At 43.1% G+C, this 18,754-nt stretch overlaps 1 protein-coding gene across 1 annotated transcript in view; it reads right to left on the bottom strand.

Annotated features, from left to right (window-relative positions):
- Cfdp1 (craniofacial development protein 1) overlaps window positions 1-18,754 on the bottom strand; it is an 86,729-nt gene that overhangs the window by 10,864 nt on the left and 57,111 nt on the right. The window lies entirely within an intron of this gene.

Genomic DNA, 18,754 nt, shown 5'->3' with positions numbered 1-18,754 from the left:
AAGGCAACTGCCTTTCAACTCCTGTAAGCTGGGCCTGGTTTTTCCCAGGAGGTGGAGAACATCCCGAAAGCAGAGACTGTACAGCCTGTGCTCTACTTGCTGGTGATCCTATCTATCATGGGCTGTGGGAGAAACCCCAAATGCTAAATTCAAGTTTTGGCAGGTCAAAATATTTCCAGTCAAAGTTACATGAATGAGATAAGAGAAAGAGAAGGCGGCTAGAGTTTATAGCAGGTGATATGAGGGGAAGAAACCACAGAAAAAACATGGGGTAAACAAACAAACAAACAGCCCATCTTTTGTGGGTTGGGGGCAGGAATGTGCAGACCAGAGGGCAACTTTGTGGCCTTGTGTCTCTCCCTCTATCTGGCAATCATCACTAGACTTATAGGCTTGTGCTGTTGAGTGCCAAGGGCCATTGCCCACCAAGCCATCTTCCCAGCCTGGTTTTGGTTTTATGAAAGTACAATGAGTTCTCTGTTGGAAGAAACCAGACGTTCCTTTCTGCTTCACACAGATAGGCAAGAGCTGAGACACTCATGCAGTGCTCTCTAGCAATGCCATGCTTACTTTTGCAGTGCTTTCTCAGCCTCTGCCCATCTGACTTGAGTTTGGCCTGCTGTAGCTAGTGCGAGTTACTCCAAGTATAGTTAGTGTAGAAGTGGCCCTCTCAGCTTAGTGCTGAGGGGAATGTTTCTGAGCTGACCTGGTATCATTCTAATCCATCATGAAACCATGGGCCATGGGCTACTTGTGCCCTAGGCCAACAGGTCAGTGCCCACACCAGACATAAGACTTGGGAGTAGTACATTCTCACTCTAGTGATACTGGTCCAGAGAATGTTAGTGTCCCTGTCTTGGTCATACCCCCTAATACACTGGACTCATTAACTATTAAGATCAATTCTGAATGGCTAAGCAGGCATCACTGTCCTTGTGTTAGCTGGATAAATAAGCAAAGTTCAGAGAGGTTAAACAAAAACACAAAAAAGGTCAAACCAGCAGAAAATATAGACTCAGGACAAAGTGAGACCTAAGAACTTGAATATCTCCAAGATGAGAAGTTGTTTGAGAGTTTTTTTGTGAGCAATTTTATTATGCTTAAGATAATTCTAAATTAGACTAAATGCACTGCATGCATCTATGTAAGGGACCCTGGTCCTTTGTGTGCAGCAGTACTGACCTTCTGTAATCATGACAAAGTTCACTGCAACCAACTACAACTATTAAAGATATACATGCTCCATTTTCTACTCTGCTCTGTGCCATCAGCAGGACTGAGTCACTGCTCTCTGTAGAAAGAGTCTGCTGCTCCAAATCCTCTGTGAAGCCCTGGGCTATCTGTCTCTTTGTAAGAAGCCTGGAAAGGACCTGAAGAGGAGGCCCCTAACAAAGAGGTTGGTAGAACTTGTCAGTAGGGTTGTGAGAAGGCACAAGACCGTCATTCCCTGCAATCTTTAACACCAATTTCAATAACCAGGTACCCTCAGAAGAGTTTTGGGTTGAAAAGGTACTTAGAATCATCTTTTCATCCACTTGACAATCACTCAACAGAGACAGCAGCTTCACTGTGCTCGGGATTAGGAATGTAAAAAGTCAACAAGATCTGATCTTTGACTATGATGAGAAAGAAATCAGCAAAAAGGGTAACAATAGGCAAAACTATGACCATTTGCTCTGCACACCAGCTGCTGTGCTTGACCTCACAGAACAGGGCCACAAACCCTGTAGCTGCATGCACACTCCAATTTCTACTACTGCTCAGTTGGGGAGAAGTGTCTACCTTCCCTGTTGTCCTGGAGCTCAGTGTGTGCAGGATCCATGCTTTCCCCTTTTCTATTTGAGTGTAGCCTTGGCTAGCCTGAAACTTGCTATGTACACACAGCTGACCTGGAACTCAAGAGATCCACCTGCCTGTGCTAGGATTAAGGGCGTGAGCCACCACACCCTGCCAGCTTACTCACTCTGTCTCACCCACAGGGAATCGAAAAGCTTACTCACAGTGAAAGTGTTGGATTTTTAATTGACCCAAGTCCTAGATTTGACAGCACTGTTAAACAAACAAATTTCCCCTCACAACAAAAAACTCAATAGTATGCTTGAAGTGACAGATTGGGGAAATTAATTCCAAAACTGGACCAGCAAGAACAGGACCATGTTTGGGAGCACTAGCGACCTTTCTTCACACAGCAATATACAGAGTTGGCTCAAGTCTACACCTCTCATATCAAAACTGGCAGAACCACTAGCACGCAAATCATCTGCAGTAAGATTCTTTGGCAGAGATTTACATTTTCCTTAGTGTCTGTCGTCTGTTTATAGGGAGGGGCACACACATTAACTGCTTCCCAGGGCCATGCATAGGTCAGGCACCTTGTAGGAATTCGAGGAAGCTCAAGCTGAGGAGTCCCTGTGGAGGGTTTGGGGCTGCTGCTCCTTTGGGGTTTCTTAGATTTAGCTGAAGTCTGTAAGAATGAAAAGTACAATCCAATCCCTGGCTGATTTTACTACTCACCTGTTAACTCTTTTCCTCAAAGCCCAGCATCAGAGCAGAGCACTAGAGGAAAGGCCTGAAGGCAGTGTCACAAGTCTCTAGACCTCACCACTGAGTTGGAAAGCAGAAACTCCAGAGGAAGTCCTACAGAACCTTGTGGGTTCAGACACCCCCCCCCCCCCCGAGCCCTCTATATTACTGAAGCCGACAGAACACCAGGAAAAGCGTGGCTCCTGTCAGCAAGCGGTGAGAAGGAAAGCTGGCAGGCAGCCCCATGGCTTTACACTAGCACCATGTGCCTTAGCTAGACTGCCCTTATGATAATCCAGGAGGAAGGGCGTTTGCTGGTGTGGCTGGATTTCAGATTGGTTTTCTCTAAGGTCTTGCAATATAGTCCAGGCTGGCTTCATATTTTTAAAATATGTGATTATTTTGATGGCAAAAGTCCTGAACTTCTGTCTCTTTAAAAAACAATGCTATGAGCCCCTTTCCATGTGCTAAGTGTGGAGGTCTGATCTGTACTGCTGTGGACTCTCAGCTGGCAATGCCAAAGAGAATGATGCCATTGTATAGCTGGCTGGGATCATTTGGAATAAAGAGTTCCTCCCAGGTAAGAGCCATCCAATTGTAGCCAGTAAGACATAAATTACCCTCCCCAAAGCAGCAGAGTGTTCTAGCCACACAATCTCCTGGCTTCTGCTGTAATCAGGCCATTAATTTGGGGACAATTAACAGGACCTGGGTATTCTCAAGTGACAACAACATGACTGGCCTACTGGACTCTCATCACATTCCAGGAGATAGTTAATGCACCTCTCCTCAGTGCAGAGTAGTCCTCTGCTGATCTTCTGAGACCAACCAACTCAGTGGGTTTGCGTCTATGCAGAGTGATCTATTATTTGCGCTTACTAACTTGCCTAGTTTAGAGCTTTTGGAGGGAGTCTCGGTTTGACTGAGTGTTAGGAGATTGGGCCCTCTTTTGCTTCTTTCTTGGTACACACAGTACCTGTCATTTTGGAAGAGGAAACCTCCTCTAGGAAATGTCCCCACCAGACTGTTGTGTGGGGAAGCTTGTGGTACATTTTCTAGATTAATGGTTGATAAGGAAGGGCCCTGCTCACTGTGGGAAATGTCATCCCTAGGCTGGTGGACCTGGATGGTATAAGAAAGCAGGAGCAAGCCAGTGAGTAGTACACCTCCACGGCTTCTGCCCCAGCTCCCACCCTCACTTCCTCCCTTGACTTCCTTGGATGATGGACTATGCTGTAGAAGCATAAAGGAAGTAAACCCTTTCCTCTCCCAGGTGTTCTTGGTCTCAGTGTTTTCACGCAACAATAGAAAACTAAGAGTGTTGGTGTCACATGTCTGAAGGTAAGCTGACCACAGACTGAATTTCCATGATGGAAACCATGTAACTCTAAAATTAATAAGTAAAGGACCAGCAAGATGGTTCAGTAGATAAAGGAGCTTGCTGCTTGACCCCTGAGCACACACACAAAATATATAAATGTAAAACAATTTTTTAGCTAATAAACCTTTCCTTCTTGAGGCTGTTTTTTTTCAGGTATGCCACAGCAATGAAAGCTGACTAACAGCAGCGAAGGGGTGCAGGATTCCTTTCTGGGGTAATGGAATTGCCCTTGGAGTATTCCGTGGGAGCTGTTGGAAGACATGGCTCATTTTCCAGATTCTGGTTCTAATGCAAGGCCTGAGAAGCTGCCAGAAGCCAGCTAGCTCTACTCTCCATCAGGACGGTCTCCCTCGGTAAAGCTATTCTGGAAAATGTAACCCTTTCTTTACACACTGAACTTATGTGCATAATTCATTTCTCATCATTCAGGGAAAACAAAAGGAAATAAACTGAATTATCATGTGGCCAATCAGAAGGCTTTCAGGCCAGGCATGGTGGCACATGTCTTTAATTCCAGCACTTAGAAGGTACAGGCAGACAGGTTTCTATGAGTTCAAGGCTAGCCTGGTCTACTAGTGAGTTCTGGTCCAGCTAAGGCTACATAGTGAGATCCTATCCTAAAAGTAAGCCAGCCAACCAAGCAAAGAAACAAAAGCCTTTCTGGCACACCGTTTATAATGATGCTTACTGAGGAAATGACACCACTTTCTATTCACACTTCCCTGACCTCAATCTTAGATGCTAAGGAGGGCTGGGCTTGGCCAGTTCTTAGAAGGAAGAAAGAGGAACCAGTGTTAGTCAGCAGTTTTTGGTTGTTGCCCTCCACTCCCACTCCACTGCTTGTTTTTATAACAATCAGAAGATAATTTAGAAAGGTCATGGGAAATAGTATAAAACTTTCCGGTTTGAAAATGTCAAAGTGAGAGATACAGCACTGTCATTATCTGAATAAGCCTCACTTAGATTAGATTCACCAATTAACATTTTGCCACGTATACTTTTTTTAAGCATACATTTACTTTGGGGGGATAGTAGGGAGCTATTTTAAAGTAATAATCATCACACCATGGCACCTCTCAATACTTCAGCTTGCACCTAAGACACTCCTACATAGTAAACTCAACACCTCATTTATACTGAAGAAACTTAATGCTGATATAAGCTCTAACAAGGCTACCTCTGAATTTTCACCAGTCACAGTCCCTGGTCATACGCTTCCCAGCACAGCACATTTGGAGGTGTCTTAATCTCTTTTCAAACTTTCATTTCTGACAGTCTTCTGCCTCCTGGCCTTGGTGTCGTTACTAATTTTTAAGAGTCTATTCTGGCTATCTCATAGACTGTAGCTCACTGGGTTTATCTGCCTCTCAGGGACAGATTGAGGTTAAACATTTTAGCCAAGCATGCTACTGTAAGGCTGATATGCTGCTGTACCACCTTCAGTGGTGCGTGGTGTGAGGACAGGACAGCCTGAAGATGTTAAGTATGGTTCCTATGGTCAGGGATGACTGTAGCTACACTGCCTCCCTCTATTGAGGATTAATGTTCTCAGAAGCCCACAAAGTCCTGGTTGCTTATTTCTTCTAGTACCTCATTTTGTAATGCCCAGCTATGTCTAAATACAGCTGTGGTTCAATGAATAGCACAGGATCCTATTAGAAGGATAAACATACATACAGAAGTCCTCCAAGATAATAAACTCTGGCATGAGGAATTCTTAAACTCATGAGAGCAGTACTAAAGAAATGGCAAAGGATTATAAGCTTACTAGCAGAGCCCTAGTATGAACAGTACAACAGTACTGACAAGGCCTCTCAGGCCAACACAAGAGAAACACACCTAGATGTGTGAACCATGAGGGGAAATGACATGGAGCTGGTGGGAAGGCAGAGTCTCTGACTCTTAGACATCTAGGAAATTCGACTCCTAAATTTCCCTTGCCCAGTCCCATTCCAATGTAGTTTCACTTATTCCCAGGGAAAGATAATTCCACAGCCCTTCCAGACTCTGCTTAGCAGCTTCCTTCCTGGAGTCATTCCCAAAGTGAGACAGGGAGCCTCATGGTAAACAGGGAAATGTAGACAGGCCACTGTTTCCTGGCAGTAAGAAAGGAAGGGAGAGGTGAGGTCTTTGAGAGGAAATATTCAGTTTAATGGGAAGAGGCTGATGCATGGGGGGTGTTTTGTTCCTGAGGTGAAAACCACTGTTGCTTTCCTTTGCATTAGTACATTAAGCTGGACAACGACTATTGACCAACACAACAGACTGTTTTCACTTCTCAGATGATTTTTCAAACAAATTATTAAACAAAGCTTCTAAGAAACACCATGATGACATTTTGCTTTATGCACAGCCCTGGGAGCTCAGTGGAGGAAGACGCAGCTCATTTTCCAGATACTGATTCCATATGGGCTGCCAACCAATCTGAACAACAAAGCTAAGAGGAGCCCAGGCAGACTCAGAATCTGGAATTTAAAAGGCAATGATCTCTCTCAAGAACAGTGCCTAGCTTTCTGCTATGACCTTGCCAAGCCCATGAAGGTCAGGCATGTGCTGGTCTTAGGGACAGAGCTATATACTCATACAATTATTACTCCTGTTGGGACAACATGGCTGAACACATCTCTCTAAACTAGCCAGGGTGAGAAGCAAAGCAGAAAACTTATGTATCTCAATGATGGGTTGTTTGTCTATTTGCTGAGTGAGAACTTGGCATATTTCCTAAGCCCTGGTGTATTGCTTTTTCCAGAACTTTCAGCATCCCTTCCTCCCCCAACTCTGTCTCCTTACAACAAACTAACCCTGAAGAGGCTGAGGACATAGCTCAACTGATACAGCACTTGCCTAAAATGTCGAGAGGCCTAGGTTGAACTTCCAGTACCAAGTGAGCCAGGCATGCTGGCTCATGCCTATAATCTCAGCACTCAGGAAGTGGACGCAGGAAGATCAGAAGTTCAAGGCCATCATCAGCTACACTGAGTCTGAGCTCAGCAAATCCTGTCTCAAAACAAACAGAACACCGACTGACCAACCCCTGGTCAGTATTTTAAAAGATAGCTTTAGTGGTGTGTGGCGATAATTCAGAGCTTGGGATGCTGAGGCAAGAGAGGAGTAGGAGTTCAACATCAAATCCATCTATAAAGGCAGTTTGAGGCAGCCTGAACTGCACTCGATCCTCAGTAAAAACAATGAAAATCCCAGATGTCAACATAAGATAAATTTAAAATTCATAGGCATCTCTCCAAAGTTGAGGCCATGTTTAAACGTCAGGACACGAGGTGGTCTCCATCAGTGTGGAAACAATCCCTTCAGTTCCATGCCATAGACACCGCGTTGACAACGGGCCAGTGCAGCCCTTATTAGGAACAGGAGGCACACTAAGCACACGGCACTAAATGAAACACAGACGACCTGCTCACAGACACTTGGCAGACATTGCCCCGAGTCTTTGCTAAACTCGTCACTGCTAGTAAATCGTGTGTGAGATTCCAAGTGCGGAGACGGGACTCTGGTTCTCCCTCTCTCCCTCTCTTCCTCCCTCTCTCTCTCTCTCTCTCCTTCCCTCCCTCCCTTTCTCCCTCTTTCTTTCTTTTTCCTGAGACAGGGTTTCTCTGTGTAGCCCGGACCGTCCTGGAACTTGCTCTGTAGACCAGGTTGCTCTTGAACTCAGAAACCGCCTGCCTCTGCTTCCAGAGTGCTGGGATTTATGGTGTGAACTACTACTACACAGAGATGCCCTTTTATTAGATGAGGAAGTCCCTGGCCCTCCTCCCACTGGGCCCAACTCTGAAATCCCTTTTTAGTCAGCATCTACAACACGGCTTGCTTACTCAATTGCTAGAGTAGTTAGTGTCTCTGAGAAGCCACAATCCTGCTAAAACCTCATTGGAAAATGTAATGTAGTTCACCTCAACCTATCCTTCTTCCTCCCAGAGCAGTTCCCATCTCTCCTCAGAAGACCAGATGTTCCATCCACAGCTCTAGCTTTGTCGTGCTGCCCCTGCTAATCCACAGTGTAAAGGATCCCTGAGAAGCAAAGATCTATTATGCACATGAGTCCAGGAAGGTAGTTGGAATCCCAAGTCACTCTGCTAAGGAAATGTAAAGGATTTTTTTTTTAAACAAAGAAATAATCTCCTGTAGCTTGGGACTGGCAGGAGAAAACTCTCTCCCTCCCTCCTTTCTCTCCACTCTCCTCTTTGTTGAATGCAGGAATGGTTTTCATAGATGGTAGCCATAGCTAGGGCATCTGTAAACCACAACATTGCTTCTTTAATGGATGGAATATTTTTACTTATTGCATCAGTGACCCTCTTCCCCCCAAATTCCCATCTTTAAAGCAAGAGAAAATGGTTAAACACAGCCTCTGACCAATCATTAGATGTTAAAACAGCTTTCTCATATACAAATATTCTGAGCCATCTCTCTAGCCTACAATCAAATTTTAGAATACTCTGTCATCACCACAAAAACTCTCATGGTGAGTGTAGATGGATGGCACAATGCCTGAGAACTATTTGTATAGCAAAGTTCTAGGTGTTAGCAATACTACCTTTGATCTATGCTTTTAAAACACTGGTTACTATGGCTTTGCAGCCAATGAAGAGAATTATTTACCCTATTCTGTGATTACTGTACATTTACTTGTACTCTGGACAAGTTAACTTCTTTGAATCTCAAGTAACCAATTAGTAAAATGAGAGTATAATAACCACATTGAAGGGTGATAATTAACCCACAGATATGACACTGATAAACTCTTATCTATGGAATGCCTTCAGTGAACCAAACCCCACGACAGAGTTCTTCTCCTTTAACTCAGTCACAAGAGACAAATATGCAAACAAGCAGTTACTTTCTTAAAAAACTGCGCACAGGAAGTGCAGCTGAGCAGGACAGGGATTGAAGGAAGGAAGGCTGTGGAGAAGAAGAAAACAGTGTCTCATTAGAAGGGCAAGAAGAAATGTGCTAGAAGCAACAGAAGGACAAAGGTCACAGTGTCTGAGGTCGCTGAGAACGGTCACATCACAATGCTCAGCACACTATGGAAATCACAATTTTCCAGATATGTCCTCAAAAAGTGCACTCTAAAATCAACACACACAAATTTAAAATATTTATTTTTATGTCTATGCATGTATATTTGTACACATTTGGGTAGGTCTTGAGGGGCTCTAAAAGGAGTACTGAAACCCATGGAACTGGAGTTATAGGCAATTGTGAACCTGATATGGATGCTAGGAACCAAACTCTGGCTCCCCGGAAGAGCAGAAAGTATACTACACGATGAAGCGTCTCTCCAGTCCCCAGATTTTACTGTTACTACTAGAAACATCAGTGGACTTGGGATCTAAGAGTTGCCTGTCCTGCTTTTCTGGAGGTAAGTTATCTCTGGCAGCAAGATATATTTTACCCCCCAACATCCCTGAAAAAATCTTGAATTTCAAACCAAGAAAAGTCTATCTATTGTGTAACAGCCCCCAGACCCCCAGAATGGCTTTCTATTTGGACTTGGTCTGATTGTTAATTTTAGTTTCTTTGAAGATCTTTGGAAACTTTCGTCAGTCAACTTTTGGACATTTTTTTCCCAAACACTCGCATGTTCTATCTTCAGTTTGAACGATTCTTCCTAACTTACTATCACACACCCACTGCAGGCTCCAAGACATGCTCTACTTGAAACCTTCCATAGTAGCTGAAACCCTGTCTTTTATTTCCTCGACTTCTACTTCAGGTACCAGCCCACGCAGGCCAGGTCTCAAGCTGCTCCTTCAACTCAGGCTCCTCTCCTCTTAGGTACCTTTCGGTTAGCTTCCTAACCTGCCCTGAAGCCTTTGTTCAGTCATTCATGGAGAGAACACTGATCACGCTAATTAACACTTGGCTTTCACTCTCATGCCCCAGACCCACCACTGCTCTTTATTTTCTACTTTCTCCACACACTAAGCACTTTCTTGCAAAGCCTACAACTTACTTAACTTATGCAGTACACATTTACTTATTCAGCATATATTTACTGCATACTTTCTATCTCTCTCTAGGATTGGAAATTCCACAAGGGCTGAACCAACTTCTCCTTGCCCAACGCACTGCTGAGGATCAAGTCTATACTATTAGGCACTAGAGATAAATGGTACACTAATGTGCTAGTCCCCAGGGAGTTTTGTTCAGATGTAACCCAAACACTTGGCACACTTCCCGGTTCTGCTATGTACTCAATAAATATTTGTTAAAAGAATGTATAAATCTTGGGAAATAATAACAATTTTGTACATCATTCATAAACTCTCATAAGTGAAATGCATTTAAGAAAACCTGCATTGGTCAGGGCCTTTGTGGCTGACCATCCTTAGCCATTTCCAGGGCAGCTGTGGAATTCAAATATGCAGAGGAATACCATTTGTTTACTGTGACATGTGACATTCTTACATAGTTGTCAGCAGCTCGGAATTTACTGTAGCTGGCCTGTACCATCCTAAGGTCTGCAGAATGTTCTATCATCTTGTCATAAACTCTAATCCTAGATACTTAGTTACAATCCTATAAGTGACAATAACTAAAGAGGAAGAGTAGAAAGGAAGGCTGATGGATATTTTTCCTTCTTCTAGAACAGAATTTACAGAAAGTGAAAGAAATGTAGATTCATTTTATGTGAAAATGGAACTCTATAATAACAATCATAAGACCAGCCTAGGACTTCCTTATTATAGCAGGCTTTTTCCACTTTCACAACACAGCTGGGCTACTTGTTTTTGGAGGGGCTCTAGGACTTGTGTATGTGTGTTGGTGGGTGAGTGTTGTATGTGGGTGTGTGTACAAGAATGTGTTGCTAGCAATAAGACACCAGGTAAGTAAGAATTCTGTCCCTAACACTGTATCCTCCTGCCTTTGGGAAGCAGGGCTATTTTCAAAGTTATATATAACTTGATAATCAGAGCAATTAGCTAACTCAATACTTAGACAGCTGCATAATATCTGTCAGAATCTGCCAGAAAGAATCAGTCAAGTTTATAGATTTGCTACAGGCATAAGACCGCTACAGAAAAGTGAACATTGCCTCCAGCTATAGCCAGCCATGTCAAAGTGAGAGACTCATGTAGACACTAGCTTCCTATCCTGTGGGGACTTCAGCTGTGTTCACAGCAGAACAAGAAAGGCAATGACACTAGCTAGGAAGAGGTGCAAAAAGAAACTCGTGTTTCTCACTGGTGGGGTTTCTGGTGCCCAGTAAGGGTCTCAAGGATAAAAAGAAGACTGAAAAACTTCCTACGATCCAGGCATGGTGGCTAAGATCTGTGATCCCAGTCCTTGACAGACTGAACATGGAGAATTATCATGATTTAGAGGCTAGGCAAGCTACACAGCAAAACCCTGTCTCAAAAACAAACAAGAGGACAAACAGAAACTTTCAGAGGAGGAGGGGGTGATGTGAGGTCATATACAAAGACCCCCAAATTCTGAATTGCTTTGTACTCTCAAGAGCAGCCCTGGAAGCTGGAAGACTTGTGGCTGGCAGAGAGATCCTCCCACCACCACTCTGGAGGGACGGAAGTGCTTTTCACCTGCAGGGCTGCAACAGTGAATCGAACTTTACCTCACAAGCCTGTGCCTCAGGAGGGCACTACAAGATGAGGTCTATTCACAACCCAGAAAACAAACCTAAAGGGAGGAAGTCATAGGCAGGAGAATAGGAAAGGTCCACAAAAGGGTAAAATGCAGGCCTAGACAAAGCTGTACAGGAGGCTGACAGAACAAAGACGAAAGCATTGAGGAGGAAAGACTCGGGAGGGAACCAGGAAGGACTGGAGAAGGACGGACAGATTATAGAACATGGGGCTAGGATTACGACTCCATTGGAATACTTGCCGAGCATTTGTGAGGACCTGACTTTGTTGCTCCATCATACAAACCTAAAATATCCAATGTAGGAGAATATAAGACTATAGCAAGTACACAATGCAGTAGAAATTAGTAGAAACTTATCTTCAGGCAGACTTTAAGCTTTGATGGAGTATGAAAAAAATGAAACACAGAAAACCAACCAAATAATAAAACGAACATTATTTATAAAAAGAAACACAGTCCACACCCTTTAGGTACTGAGCAACACTCACACAATGACTGTTACAGAAAAAAAAGTGCTGAGGAAGAAAGCTTGTGCAAGAATATCTAACCTCCTTGTCTCAAACAGAGGGGCAGGCTTACTTTATCTACCTTGACAACGGAACCCAGGTCCTTCTGCATGCTAAACATGTGTTCTACCCAGTGAGCTACATCCAGCCAAGTTGGAGCTTCTTAAAAACTAGGGGAAAATAACATAGAATGTGTAAAACTTCTAAAACAAGAAACAGCACTACATAAGCACACTATTGTAAATATGGAAGAAAACACACACACACACACACAGTGGAAATAAGTTTTAATTAAGTGGCTGCCTCTAGAAAGCAGAAGCCAGGTTTGGTTGGGTGACTGGTGTAGTATATTTTGACTTTTCAAACTATACATCTATATGATTTTGATTTAAAAATTCAATGGGAGCTGGAGAGAAGGCTCCACTGTCAGGAATATTTGCTGTTCTTCTCAGTAACCAAGTTCAAGCACTCAGCCTTACCTTGCCTATAACTTTAACTCCAGAAGATATTATGCCTTCTAACTTCCACAGGAATCTACATATACATAGCATACACTCGCACGCATACACACGCACACACACCAGGGGTGTGTCAGAGTTTGTAGCACAGACTTTCAAATCTAGTACCCAAAATGCAGAGATAGGTGGTTATCTATAAGGTTAGCCTGGTCTATTTATAGAGTTCCAGGCTAGCCAGGACTACATAGTAAGACCCTACCTTCATTAATACAAACTTTAAAAAAAAAATCATTGATAGTCAAATATGATTAACCTTAATGCCCCCCTTTGGGGGAAAACAATGGTATAGCATATGCTAGGCATATGTGAGTTCAATTTAACATCCACCTAAAGAGGAAAATCCGGGGAGGCTGCCCCATGTGTTTTCCTCATCTTCCTACTGCAAGGCTGTCCCTTTCTCCTCTCCTGCTGCAGTACTTAGCACCCTGCTCACTGTTACTAAACACCATGCTTACAGACCTGCAAATTCTCTCCACGGCATCAAAGTTCCCAAATGAAGTTGTTTCCATGGCAGCATCTGGGCATGTCACTTCTCAGTTAGTTCATTTGCTCATTCACAATGTCCTGTATTCCTTCCTACTGTGCCAGCTGCCATGCTGAAGCCAGGACAGAGTGTACCCAGGTTCCTGTTCCTGGGAGCTCTGGCTCCTGACAGTGCATGATAAATAGAACACCAAGAATGTCTACTGTCTGCTTCTCCCTCCAATACTGCTACATATTGTTTAGTGTTCCTTAGAAGTCTAAGAACCACCAGCTCTGGAGTCCCTGAAATTACTAAGAACACAGACAAACTTGGGGCCCAAAAGATGGCTGTGTGGGTGAAGGCTGCCAAGCCTGACCACCTGTGTTTTATTCCTAGAATCCAGATAATAGGAGAAAACTGACCCCACAAGCTGTCCTTTTACCTTCATATGTTTGCATACAAGTAGAAACATTCTTAAAAGGGATCCCTCTAGGGTCCCTTTTTTCTTCTTCCCTAAAACATCCTTTAGGAGGGAAGTACCAGCATCTACACATGACTAGGAATACACCAAGGGTGCATTTAAGCACACTCTGGCTTTCTTTGATGAAGCACAAGTAGTTACCCAAACATTAAAGCCCAGACATAAGCTGAACTGGCCATAACAGGGTGTGGTTATTAAGCCAGCAAGAAGCAGGTTTAAAAAACAATGACTGTATAGACTTAAGACTCAGGAGTGGTCAGGATGGGTAGCTCATCTTCTATATCTGGCTTTGAATCCCCCTTTTAGGCAAAATTCACTCAATTTACTGTTCTTTCCCCATTAAAAGGTGGATAAAATAAACTCTCATTAAGTATAGTGCTGGAATGAAGAATGGTGAGAAGCTAGAATATTCTTTCAGTGCCTGACAGGAAAATGTTGTTGTTTTTTTGTTTTTTTTTTTTTTTTTAAACAAAATCTCACTTCTTAGTAGATAACGAAGGGTTAATTTTCTGTAACAATGACCTTCCCTCTACAACTAATCAGGTCCACTCCAAGGACACTGTATCCTGACAGCACACTCTTGCTCTTATTTTGAAGGCTGCCTCTCATGGAGGCCATTCAGTCTCAAAAAAAAAAAAAGAAAAAGAAAGAAAAGAAAAGAAAGAAAAGAAGAAAGAAACAAATTCCAGCTCTCAAAACACAAAGCTGGTCTTGTTGATCAGGGCTACTTCAGTGGGCAATGGTGGGGCGCCATTCTGAAGCTATGAGGGCAGCTCCATGAGACAGGAGCTCAAAAATCAAACTCACCACTGATATGATGGTTCACTCCTGTATACCAGCATTTAGGAGGCTGAGGCAGGATGACCAATTCAAGGCCAGCCTTAGATCCATAGTAAAATTCCACCTCAAAACAAAAGGAGAAGGAAATGTCAAAGGAGCAGTACTGTGTGTCTTTGTGCCTGTCTTGTTCCAATGGAGGCCAAATAGTTTTTACTCCTTAGGAGTTAGGTACTGACAGCAGAGCAGAAGGGTTAGGGACCATTCTATGTCCCCACTTATACGCAGTAAAACTCACAGAGGCACTATTTGAGTCTGAGTAAATATATACTTCTATGGCCCGTAATCTATCAGAGAACACTTCCATTCTGGAAAACTCTGATACTCTCCTATCCCCAGCAGTAACTCTTCTGACTCCTTTCATACGTTTCACCTCATTTTGAACTACACAGAGACAGAGAAATGTGGTATCTCCCCTTGTGTGGTTGTTGTCTTTCACACAACACAATGCTCTTCAGACTTGGGTGTGACATGTATTAGTGAACAGTTATCATTATTGCTACAGTTTGCTAATCCATCCTCCCATCCACTGACACCTGGGCTGTTTGCGCTTTTACACTACTAGGGATAATAAAATAAAATATAAATAAATAAAATAAATGGTGTAAATAAAATAAAATAAAATAAAATAAAATAAAATGGTTGCATTAAATCTTTAAAATCCACACTCTTGCTTCCTCTGAATAAAAACAGAAGCAGAACTGTCGTGTGGAGTAGGTGCACATTAAACCTAACAACAGTATGCCCAGCAGTTCTCCAAACCCTCCTCAGCACTGGCTGCTCTGTGTCCGTGCCAACATGTGGTGTTCCTCATCTCATCGGCTCATACGGAGTGCGACTTTCACTTCCTTGAGATCTCTTAATGATGAACATATTTTTGTGTACTTATTTATCTATCTTCTTTATGAAGTCTATCAATCTTTGTTTAAAACATTGGGTTGTCTTATGCAGTCAAATTATATATTCAGATATGTATGCATATACCAAGATATCTCCAGTAAACATTTCCTGTCTTTCAGTGCCTACTTATGTTCCTAATAATATTTCTTGATTAGCAGGAGAGGTACCTACATGGCTACTGGATCACCACTAGAGAGATCAATAACACCGGGGGGTGGTGGCGCACACCTTTAATCCCAGCACTTGGGAGGCAGAGGCAGGCGGATTTCTGAGTTCGAGAGTTCGAGGCTAGCCTGGTCTACAGAGTGAGTTCCAGGACAGCCAGGGCTACACAGAGAAACCCTGTCTCGAAAAAAACAAAAACCAAACAAAAACAAAAACAAACAAACAAACAAACAAAAACCAATGCCACAGATTTAAAGAGCAAATTGGGGCCTGTAAGATGGCTCACTTGCTGTGCAAAGTGGCACCCCGAATTTGATTTCTAGAACCCACAAAAAGCTGAACAGAAAGAACTGATTCTACAACATTATGCCCTGACCTTCATATAAGCTGTGGCATGTGTGCCCACACATGTGTCTGCACACACCAATAATACAATTTTAAAAAAGAAAAACAATATTTTTCAATCTGTTTATATTTAGAAGTAAGTTCTAAATTACAGATGGTGTATATCTGTATGACATCTCAGCGCTCAGGAGAGGTCGATAGATCCAGGTTAGTCTGCACCATGTAGTAAAGACAGTCTCAGTGACCCACCTCAGTGACCCACCTCAGTGACCCACCTCAGAAAAGGAAAATTGTGTCTGAGGAAAGTCAGAGCATCATCCTCATACCACTGCCTAAGCACAAGCTAATTCTAAAAAGTTAAATCTTTGACAGTTGCCTCTTTCAGATACATGTTTGCTGTGTTTGCTTTAGGAATAAAGAAAACCACAGGAAAAGGCTACATGGGGCCATGCCTCTGTCAGACAGAAATCAAGAAGGGAAGCCCTGAAATGCTATTGAGATTGCCACCAAACCACAGTGGTGGGGCTTTAAAACAAACAAACAAACAAGACAAGACAAGTAAGGAAGCACTTAAAACCCTTCCCACCACTCTAATTTTAACCTCACACACCGGCTCTTCTCACATACAAGTTGATATGCATAAGGAAGGAAGTTATGGTGGTTAGAGAAAGGTGTGACCATGACAAGGCTTCTGGGCTGCGCTTCTAACTCATCTGCTGTGTGGACTGCCCCCGCCCTGAAGAAAGCTCTCGTGCACATGTCCCCCTTCAGTGGCTGAAGTACCAATTTACCTCAGGAGATTTTGAGAGCTTTGATAATTATTAAGGCTTTATAAGAACCTGTGTGGAACATAAGTACTAGATTATCAGTTACATCATGGTCCTCTGGAAAAGCCCAGAACTGCTGCCTCCTCCCAATGTGTATAGCACCTGTCACCTCTGTATAGCATTGTATCAACCCAAGTCTAAAAAACCCCTCCTCCCCAATTAGTCCCAGCAAAATCCTTTAAAACAATAAGATGAATATAAGGACCAGAAGAGGATGACGCTGAGGAACGGGGATTCTTGCAGTTCCACTGGCTTTTCTAATACCCTGAGGCACGAGTCCCAGAGACAGCCTACAAGGTGACTGGGGTAAGCAGAAGCCAAAGCAGAGGCACAATAAATAAATCTCTTGCCTTTTGCTACTACTTATGATCACCATGGGCTAGAGAACTAGAGTTCAGATCCCTGCAAACATTGTAACTCCAGTTCCAAAGGATCTAATGACCCCTTCTGGCCTTGGCATGTGTACACACACGTACACACACACACACACACACACACACACACACAAAATAAATAAATCTTGAGGGGTGAGGGAGACAGAAGAGGGGGAGGGAGTAAGAGAAATACAATCTCAGTTCAAGAAACTGAAGTCGGGAGGCATAATTTTAAAATGAGCAAAAAAGATAACCCAGTAAAACATTATTACCTATGTGTTCCTTTTCTTTTTCTCCCTCAAGACAGGGTTTCTCTGTATAGCCCTGGCTGTCCTGGAACTCACTCTGTAGATCAGGCTGGCCTTGAACTCAGAAACCCGCCTGCCTCTGCCTCCCAAGTGCTGGGATTAAAGGCGTGCGCCACCACTGCCCGGCTACCTATGTGTTCCTGACAGACCACTTTCACCCAAATTTTCTCATTTCTTTAAAGGTTGGACTTTTTAAAATTACATTTACTCATCTCAATTATTGTATAAAATGTGCATATGCCTGTACACACCATAGTGTTTTGTGTGGAATCCAGAGGACATCTTTCAGGGACAGTCCTCTCCTCTACCATACGGCTCTAAGGGGTCAAACTGAGGTCATAAGGCTTGATGGCAATCATTTACAGTCCATTTCCCACCAACACACCAAGGACATCCTCCCTCCTTTAAAGATGAATGCCACTCTATGGTACAAAAGGACCATAATTTATCGTGGTTACCAATGATGAGGAGAAGGGGATGGTGTGGGAGAGCCCAGTCACTGAGGAGAGACATTTCAATGTGTAGGTGGCCTATCATAAACATAGACTTTGAAAAAGCAGGCTACTGAACTTATGGTTTCTGCAAATCTGGTGGGGAAAAAAATGGCATCTCCTTATGACCTGAATCTGAGGGTTTAGGGATGGAGAGATGGCTCAATGGGTAAGAGCACCAGCTGCCCTTCCAGGAGACCTGGGGTTCAATACCCATACGGTAGCTCACAACTGTCTGTAATTCTAGTTCCAGAGGATCTAATGGCCACTTCTGGGCTCCACAGACACTGCATGCACGTGGTGATTGGACACGATGCAGACAAAACTCCCATACACAAAACAAAGAAAAACAAAACAAATTCTGTGGGGTCTTTTTGTTTTGTTTTATTGAGTTTTTTAAAGACAGGGTTTCTCTGTGTAGCAGCCCTGGCTGTCCTGGAGCTCACTCTAGACCAGGCTAGCCCCAAACTTACAGAGATCCACCTGCCTCTGCCTCCCGAGTGCTGGGATTAAAGGTGTGCGCCACCACACTTGGCCTTACTTTTTATTTTATTTTGCAAAGATACCAAAATTTTGTTAGAGAAAAAGGCAGTCTTCAACAAATGATGAGGGGAGTCTGGTATCTACACATAGTAGGACTGACTCTGTTCTTATCTCTCACTCTATACAAAAAGCAATTCCACAGAAACCAAAGACCTTCATGTAGCATTTGAAACTCTTAAACTGTTAAGAGGAAAATCAGAAAAAAAATTTTCTGAACAGAATTTCAGCCACTCAGGAAATAATGCCAATAACTGACAAGACCCATGAAATTTAAACACGTTTCCACTGCAAAGGGCACAATTAAGTGAAGAGATGGCCTACAGGATGGGACAAAATCTAAACATATATCTATACATCAAACAGAGGATTAATATAAAAAAAACCATAATTCCAAAAACTAAATAGCATGGAATCAAAAGATCCAATCAATTAAACAGGATAATGGAATGAACAGTTCTCAGAAGAT

The sequence above is a fragment of the Grammomys surdaster genome, unplaced genomic scaffold (assembly GCF_004785775.1).
Source record: "Grammomys surdaster isolate TR1022 unplaced genomic scaffold, NIH_TR_1.0 187, whole genome shotgun sequence".
NCBI lineage: Eukaryota > Metazoa > Chordata > Mammalia > Rodentia > Muridae > Grammomys > Grammomys surdaster.
Note: the sequence above shows the minus strand (reverse complement) of the source record. Positions and strands in the feature narration are given on the sequence as shown.